Source organism: Lepidothrix coronata, unplaced genomic scaffold (genome assembly GCF_001604755.1).
Source record: "Lepidothrix coronata isolate B3197 unplaced genomic scaffold, Lepidothrix_coronata-1.0 Scaffold101, whole genome shotgun sequence".
Classification (NCBI taxonomy): domain Eukaryota; kingdom Metazoa; phylum Chordata; class Aves; order Passeriformes; family Pipridae; genus Lepidothrix; species Lepidothrix coronata.
Window position 1 is genome coordinate 3235125 of NW_016690281.1, and position 8234 is coordinate 3243358.

At 56.3% G+C, this 8234-nt stretch overlaps 1 protein-coding gene across 1 annotated transcript in view; it reads left to right on the plus strand.

The window, feature by feature from the left end:
* Positions 1-309: 309 nt before the first annotated feature.
* Positions 310-8234, plus strand: part of KCNJ12 (potassium voltage-gated channel subfamily J member 12) — a 33836-nt gene continuing 25911 nt past the window's right edge. The window contains exon 1 of the mRNA XM_017823267.1: positions 310-1387. The gene's annotated coding sequence lies outside the window, so the exon portion shown is untranslated. The remainder of the gene's footprint in view (positions 1388-8234) is intronic.

The following is an 8234-nucleotide window of genomic DNA, read 5'->3' on the forward strand; positions in this document are numbered from 1 at the left end:
TCCTCTGCCTCCTGCTCCCCTCCACGGGGCGAAAGAGGCTGCCAGAGCAAGGTTTCACTTTGACCCTCTCCACAAAGGCCTCGCTGTTATAAGAACAGGGTGACCTGGAGACACCCAAACAGCTTAAAATAATACTCACCACCAAGAAATAAACTTGGACTCCGGTCAATCTTTTTTTTTTTTTTTTTTACATAAAAATAATCCCCGCCTGCAATAAAAAGAAGTGGCTTCAATTCTCAGCCCTCCCTCAGCTCCTCTCCGCACACACAGCCCCTGCCCCTCAAACCAGCCGAAAGTGAAGCCTTCAGGGACCTGGTACCCGCCATCGATTTTTCGTGGAAGGTGCCCAGAAAGGACGGTGATGGACTGTGGGGCCACTACCCCCCGACCGCAGCAGCCAGCACGGGGCAGCTGAGATGGATCCATCGGGAAAGGGTTGTTGCTTCGCTCTGGCTGTGGTTGTCGGAGCCGAGGCCGGGCTAGAAAAAGCAAGCGGAAGCCATCAAGGTGGAGGAGAGGAAGCGAGGAAGAAGAAGAAGAAGAAGGGCCGAAGGGCTGGGGCGAAGCAGCCATTAGGAAAGTGCTGATGCAGAGGTTCCCTCGTGTCTACGGGCAGAGTTGGAGGAGTTGCTGTTCACGGACAAAGGCAGCAGGAGGGAGTGGAGCTTTGTAGAAGCCGGAGCCTGTCTCACTGGGTGTCTGTGTTTCATTCCCTGTCAAAAGCCTGGGAGCTGGGGGAAAAAAGCAGGGAAGCGGCGAGGCTGCAGCGCTCGCTCAGGATCAGATAGCAAGGAAACCAATAGCGGCGAGAAAAAAAAAAAAAAAAGAAAACCAACCCACATCAACCAACCAACCCACCCACCCTCCACGCTGAGGTTGGAACAGGCAGGTCCCTGCCAACTCCACAGCACGCAGCAAGCAGGGAAGAAGTCCACCCTCCCCGGGCAGGAGCGGAGTTGAGCCCGAAGGATATTTGATGACACTTCGGCAACGATGGGTCCCCCAGTATCTTCCAGAGCCCATTTGAGGGTGAAGGCTCTGAAAGCACAGAGGGAGTTTGAAGCTAAATTCACCTGAGTCTGGATCTCTTGGTCGCTGGGATTTATCTATTTTTCTTATTTTCTCCAGGGAGAAACCAAACCAAGAAAAAAAGCGTGGTGTTTTTTTTTAATCTCCCTCTTTTTTTTTTTAATTTTTTTTTTTTTCTTTTGGAAGAAGATATATTTTTTTTTTCCCCTGTGGTTGGAATGGAGGGGTTGGGTCTGTGCCTAAGAAGCAGCAGCCGAACGTCGGTCCTGGGAGAAACCCGAGTGGATGTGGGGTCCCCTGCCAGCTAACTCTCCAGGACCCGCAGCCCCACGGCCGGGGGGCCTGGATGCAGTGAGAGGTAAGTGCCGGCTCCGGTGTCTGCCGCCAGAGAGCCGGGGCGACGGCTCCTCCGCTCCTCCAGCTCCGTCTTAATCCCAAGTCAGAAGCAAAAACAGCAGTCTCATAGTGAGTCAATCACTTCCACCTATTGCAGCCCTAATGGAGAAATAAGACGGGGAAGTTTCGCAGCGGCAGCTTCGGGGAGGAAGTTCCCCCTCACCCCTGTACCCGAAATGCCAGGCTGGGGGGGGATGTTTTACCGGGCTGGCCGCCGTCACCGTGCCAGTGCCGTGGGCCCCCTCCCTGCCCAGCCAGCAGCGAGGGTTTGCTGCTGCCTTCTGGGGAGCGCTGGTTCCTCGCCGTGCTCCTGCTCCCCTCCTGCTTCCCCCGGGCCAGCTCGCTTCCTCACCCAAAACTTTTGCACGCTGGTTGTTTTTGGCAATGCCCACGCAGGGTTATGCCCCTCTATGCCCACACGTGTGTATCCACATGTGTGTGTGACACATGCTCGCCTGACCCTCTTACCCCCAACTCCCTGGACCCTGCCAGTGCAGGGACACGCTCGGGGGGAGCCCGGGAGCTGTGGGGCTGGGGGGTGCTTCGAAGGCAAACTGCAAAGCGCAGGGAAAAAGCAAAGCGAGCCGAGCACGGCAGCGGCAGCAGCAGCATAATTGCATCACTGTAATAGTATCGGCGCTGAGCACGAGCCAGGCGAGTAAAATTGTCCAGAAAATGAGCTGTACTAAAGTGCCTCCAGTTTGCAGCACCTGCACGCCTTCGCTGGGTGCTCGAGGCCGTTCGTATTTTTAGAAGTCTCTCTTAATTATAGAACGAAGAGTGTGAGAGGGAAAATGGTGTGTATTTAGCAGCATTCGTTCCCGGACAGTTTTGCAGTGAATATGAGCACAAAATCACCAAATAGGGGTTTTTTTTTTTCTCCCCCACTGCTCTTGTGATTTTGAACCACCTGTTTTGCCGTGGCGTCGGCAAACGAGGGCTGGATTTTTTCTTTCCTGTTCTTAGAAAGCGTGGTGATGACTTTGCCTGCAAAAAAGATGGGAAACAATCCTGATGCCTTCCCTCTTCACCCCAAATCAACCCCAATTTCTGTGAGACCTCCCTACTCCCCATCCCAGGGGTGACACTGGTGGGGACAGGGGATTCGCCCACTGGTGCTGGGTCTCCAGCAGGCACCAAAGAGCTCACTGCAAAAAAAAAAAAAAAATCCACAACAAACCCTGCAACAACTCGTTTTGCTTCTATAAATCTCCTTCCCCTCGTCCCTTTCTCTGCAAAACTTTCCGGGGCCTTTTGTTTGGAACAGCAGGTGAAATTCCCTTTGTGTGAGCACAAAGCAATGAAGCCACCAGAAAATAATGAAAACAAGACTAAAAAAAAAAACAAACCCAAAAAATAAAATAAAAAAACCCTTGCCTGCTCTTTTCAGGCCTGGAATAGCAGTGAGCATTCCCATCTGTGCCAGATAGGCTTAATAAAGCTCTGGCTTTGCTGGGGAAGGCACCGTAAAGGCCACTTTATTTCTTGCCTCTGATCCAAAACACACTTTGAAATCCTGTGTTGCCTCTGCTGCTCTTTACCCAAATAAGTTACTTTGCCTGTGAAGTCAAGGAGGGTTTTTTCTGAGCCCTGGAATGACCCCGGGGGACACGGCAGGTCCCTCGGGACCAGACGGGGTGGGATGTCGGCGTCCCCCCGTGCTGTGGTGCTCCGTGATGCTCCTTGATGTTCCCAGTGGGGTTCCCCTCTCCCCACCGGCCGGGGCAGCTTCACCGGCAGCACGGTGGAAACCATTCCCGCTGCGGATAAACTTCAGAGGAGCTGTCGGGGGAACCGCACGGCGAGCTCAGACCTGGCGTTTTCACCCCATCTGTGTCAGGTTGTAGGGTGTGAATGTGCCTGAGAGACACGGGAACCTCACCCAACCTCTGTGCCGGTGGAAAGAGGCCGGGTTGGCGTTTTTGGGGGTGCTGTCTAGAAAGAGTGGGAGCGCAGTCGCTGTGAGGGATTGCTGGAGGGACGGGTCCGTCCCCCTCTCCTGTCGCCGCTCGGGTGTGTGGCACACAGAGCGGGCACCTTATGTAAGCAGCGCTGGCAGTGCCGTGCCCCGGCCGTGCCATCCTGCTCTGCCACTGCTGGGCCCTGCGTGACCTCCACCACCTCCCTTATTCCCCACTCTCAGGGTCCCCTCTGGGTGCAGGGGCTGTTGTAGCACTGTGGGAAGGAGCATAACGCACCATCCGAGGGGACAGGGTGGTGAACGGCTCCAAGCACAGGGGTTTGCCTGTGGTTTCTGAGGAGTTCACGATTCCATCCTTCCTGGATCTGGCTCTGGGGTCCCTGGGAGCTGGCACCAGGCCTAAGCCCCTTTCTAAGCTCTTCTGCACCCCTTGTCTAAAGTCCAGCGTAATTTGGGTTCAGCACTGCAGGGCAAGGACCACTGTCATGGATGAGGAGGGAAAATTGTCCTCTAAATGCGGGGACACTGGTTGGCAAAGGACCTGTGTCCCTGTCCCAGGTCATGAGCCTGTCCCTCCATCCCCACTGCAGGCCCCTGCGTTCCCCAGTCCTCACCCATCCACCTGCCCTGCACACAGTGTGCCCGAAATGGAGGAAAGGAGAGAAAAAGATGAGCATTTAGGGGCTTGGGAAAGCCCCTGAACCCCAGAGAGCAGAGCACAGTGGGTGCTTCACTGCTCCGGCTCCACTCCAGCTTCTGAACAGGGGTGGGAGGGAGAAAGGTGGGAGTGGGGCGGTAGGTGACTGGGGGTAACTGTAAGCCAGTCACCTCACTGGGTTATGCCCCTCTTCCATCATTCCTGGCTTGTTCCTAACTTGTTCCCTGGTTCTTTCTTGGTCCTTCAGTCCCAGCTCGATCCTGGATCCCAGCTCGACCCCAGTTCCCAGCTCACTCCCTCGTTCCCAACTTGCAGAGAGGCAGGTCTGCCGGTGGGCGATGGATTTTTTACAAAGCTCTTTCAGATTCCCCCGTTGGACTTTTGAAGCATCTGGTATCACTATCTCAGCGTCATTATGAATTAATTAACATTAATTTCCTGTTCTGGTATCTCCCATTGCTGAGAGCCTTAGCCTGGGCTTTTTCCCCTGCCACACACACCCCAAACAGAAATGACCACATCCAGACCGTGCCTGGCAGAAAGCCAGAGAGAAGCCACGTGTTTGGGGGGCCGTGGGCTCCCCATCCCTGTTCCCATCCCACACTGTGGCAGGGGATGCTGCCAGGCTTCCAATGGTCTGTTAGCTGGGATAGGGCTGGTCCTGGGAGAGCCTCGGTGTTACCAGCACTGCCTGCCTCTTTGCCGTGCCCCTGGCACGGGGTACAGGTGTTTTGGGGATGGGTGATGCCGGCTGTGCCATCTCTCACCTCTATGGGATGAAGGGCGGGTGATGCTGGGGCTGTCCCGCGGGAGAAGGATCTTCTCTCCAGCTCTGGGAAACCCTGATCCTGGCTCCCCAGCCTGTGCTAGAGGCACCAGGGATGTTCTCCTCTGGGATGCTGTCCCAGGGATGCTAATGCCAAGGATGCTGTTCCTGGGAGTGCTGATCCCAAGGAGATTGATCACAGGGATGCTGACCCCAGGAAGGCTGTCCTCAGGGATGCTGACCTGCTAGATATGTGAGGATGGGAACACAGCCATAGCAGGATGGGATGAGGCCGTGATCCTTTGCCCCAGCCATGTTCATCCTGCTCTGTGAGTCACCCCGAGGGAGGCACAGCCCGGGAGTGGCCACCTGCTTCCATCCCTGAGCTCACCTGCACGGGTGAGCCCTGGTGAGTCCAGAAGGACTCAGAGGGATGTGGGCGCAGCACCTTCTGCCTCCCAGCCCCATCCCACCCCTTTGCCTGCCCCACTTCCTGCCCCAGAGCAACACAACCCTCCTGTCCCCCCACTGCTGCCCCCCTGCCACCACCATGTGCCCCATGGCAGGGCCACAGCAACCCCCAGGGCCACCCCAAGCCCCACTGAACCCTTTGCAGTGTTGGCTGAGTTGGTGGCGTCCCCCCCTGAGCTCCGTGAGCCCCGTGGCCGAGGTGGGGAGGGGGTGGCAGCCCCCGGGGGGGCCGGGGGATAACCCCGGTGTCCTACATCCCCGGAGCCCGGCTCGGGCTTACGTAACAGCCGTGCTGCAGTCTGCTCTGCTCAGCGCCAGTGCCACCGGCAGAGCTGCAGCGCGGAGCCCATCTCCCTGGATATTTGCTTTTTGGGGAGAGGGGGGAGGGAGGGGGACACCTGCGGAGGTAGCCGAGCCTCAGGGAGTGGCCAGGACCTGGATGGGGTGGTTGGCAGTGCTGACTGGGCACAAGGTGGGGATGTCTGCCCCCAGACCCATCTGTCAGTGACCTTGGAAGCCAAATTCCCCCCTGGATGGCAGCACAGTGTGGAAGGAGGGGCTGGGGAGGGAAAGAGCAGAGAGGGCCCTGCCGTGATCCTGAGTGAGGATCAGATTAGAGACTCTGTTGCATCCTCTGCCAACCATGCTCCTGTCTCTCTCTCTGGGAGAGCATTGTGAGAATGGGGAAACTGAGGCAGGAGACTGTGACATCCCGTGGGGAACAGGTACCAGGGTCCCTCTGGATGGGGAAGGGATGGGAAATTACCAGCCCCTCGGATAACCCTGGGTTGGAAATGTTCTGGTCCAGCCCAAGCTCTTTCCCCCAAGCCAATGTCCCTGCTTGGGGCTGGCACATGGGCACAGGGAGCTGCTGGAGCTTGGGGCAGCATCCTGGCAGGGAGGTGCAGCTCTGGAGTGTGTGTCATGGCACAGGATATGGGGGGACATCAGACTGGCTGCAGGACCCTTCCTGCCCCCAGCTTGAGTTCCCAGGGAGCTGCAGATGCTGGAGCAGGGAGCTGGGGGGAGAAACCTCACTGCCAGGTTGTGCTGAGGCTGTGGTCTGACAGGGGACCTGTGTGTCACTGTGCCTGACAGCTACCAAATGCCAGGGTGCACCTGGGAGCTGACCATGTGCCAGCACCCACCGGGAGCCCGAGGGTTGTGGGTGGGCTTGGGGCGCTGCTAGCAGCCTCAGGGCTCAGGGTGGTACTTGCTGAAGGTTCCTCTCCAGCCAAAACATCCGGCACAGCTCTGCTCTGGCATGGCTCTGCTCCAGCACAGCTCACTGAAGCAGGAGGAGGGATTGTGTCCCAATGGTGACCCAGTGTTTTGGGGACCTGGTGGGTCTCTGGCCCACCCTGAGGGTGCAGGGTCACCTGGTGCCACTGACAGCTGGGCTGTGCCTCCGTGGTACCTCATGGCCAGTGCTGAGGTGGGGGCCATGCCACTGTGGGAAAACCCAATGTGACCCCAGTGCAAAAAGTGTGATGTCACCCATCAGTGAGAGCCAGTCCTGCAGGGACCAAATCACCAAGACCCCGCTCGCTCTTCCCCCTTTGCCCCTCGCTCCCAGGCTCAGCTGTTTTTTCTCCCAGGGCTTGGTGGGATGGAGCCCAGCCACCCCCCAGCATCCTGCCAAGTCCACTGCCTTCCCTGAGCATCCTGACCAGCCCTAGAGCCTGCTGTGCTCGGCACAGGGACCCCGCAGCCAGGGGGAACCAAGGACAACAGTGAGCTCATCCCTCCTGCCCAGGCTGGGAAAATCATTGCATTGTGCTCGCTGCAACAGGCTCAAAGGCCTTTGGTTCCCTTTTAGGACACGTCTGGAAAGGAGCCACTGAAACAAATGCCAGGAAAAATAACCCTTCCGTAGTGACCACTTTCTTCGTGGGTTTGGAGGGATCCGAATGTGGATCCCTCACCTTGGGAAGCCCTTTGGGGCTGTAGAAATAAAACTCACCCCAGCATAGGCCCCTTGTTTCTGCTCAACCTGGACCCGTGGGGCTATTTTAATGTTTGGGAAAGGGGTGCTGCTCTGGATCGTGCTGCCCTTCGTCTCCGCCGCAGCACAGGGGAGCCCTGGCACAATCCCCCGTGGGTTGGACGCCCGGCATGGTGGGATCCTGCTCCCCAGCCAGGGTGGGATCTGGCAGCTGAGAACACCCTCCAACTCGTTACACACACGGGCCAGCTAATCTCCATCTGACAGCGAGTCATCGTTCCCACCGTGCTGAAGGCTGGAATGACAACGTGGTTAAAGGGGCTGATGAATTAAGTGCATCTTATAAATACATCAGATATTAAAATTCCCATATAATTACAGTGCAATGGATTATGTGTGGTGCTGAAGGGGAAGCGATTCAGCAGAGCAAAGGAATTACAGTGATAGAGGAGAGGCAGCGAAGCATAATCACACCCAGCTCTGATGGGGGGGCAGAGCAGGGGCTGGTTTGGAGCTGCAGTGGGAGCGATGCTGAGCGGCACCGGAGCTCTGCTGGCATCCAGGGCTTGTCTGGGATGCTGCAGGCGTTAGGGAAAGTGAGTTGGACCTGCAGGGTTTGTGGAGGGGAGTGGGACAGGCCTTTGCTCTGCTTCGGCCCTTGTTCTCCCAGGGAGAAAGACAGCCTGCTCCCGGGCTGGCTCTGGCCAGACGGATCCGACCGTCGCTCACTCTGGCACCCCACTGCTCCCAGTGCTCCTTGAGTCAGTCTTTGAGCAGATCAAAGACAAGAGAAACTGATTTCCTTTTTCCTTTTTTTTTCCTTTTTCCTTTTTTTTTTTCTTTTTCCTTTTTTTTCCTTTTTCCTTTTTTTTTCCTTTTTCCTTTTTTTCCTTTTTCCTTTTTTTTTCCTTTTTCCTTTTTCCTTTTTCCTTTTTCCTTTTTCCTTTCCTTTTTCCTTTTTCCTTTTTCCTTTTTCCTTTTTCCTTTTTCCTTTCCTTTCCTTTCCTTTCCTTTCCTTTCCTTTCCTTTCCTTTCCTTTCCTTTCCTT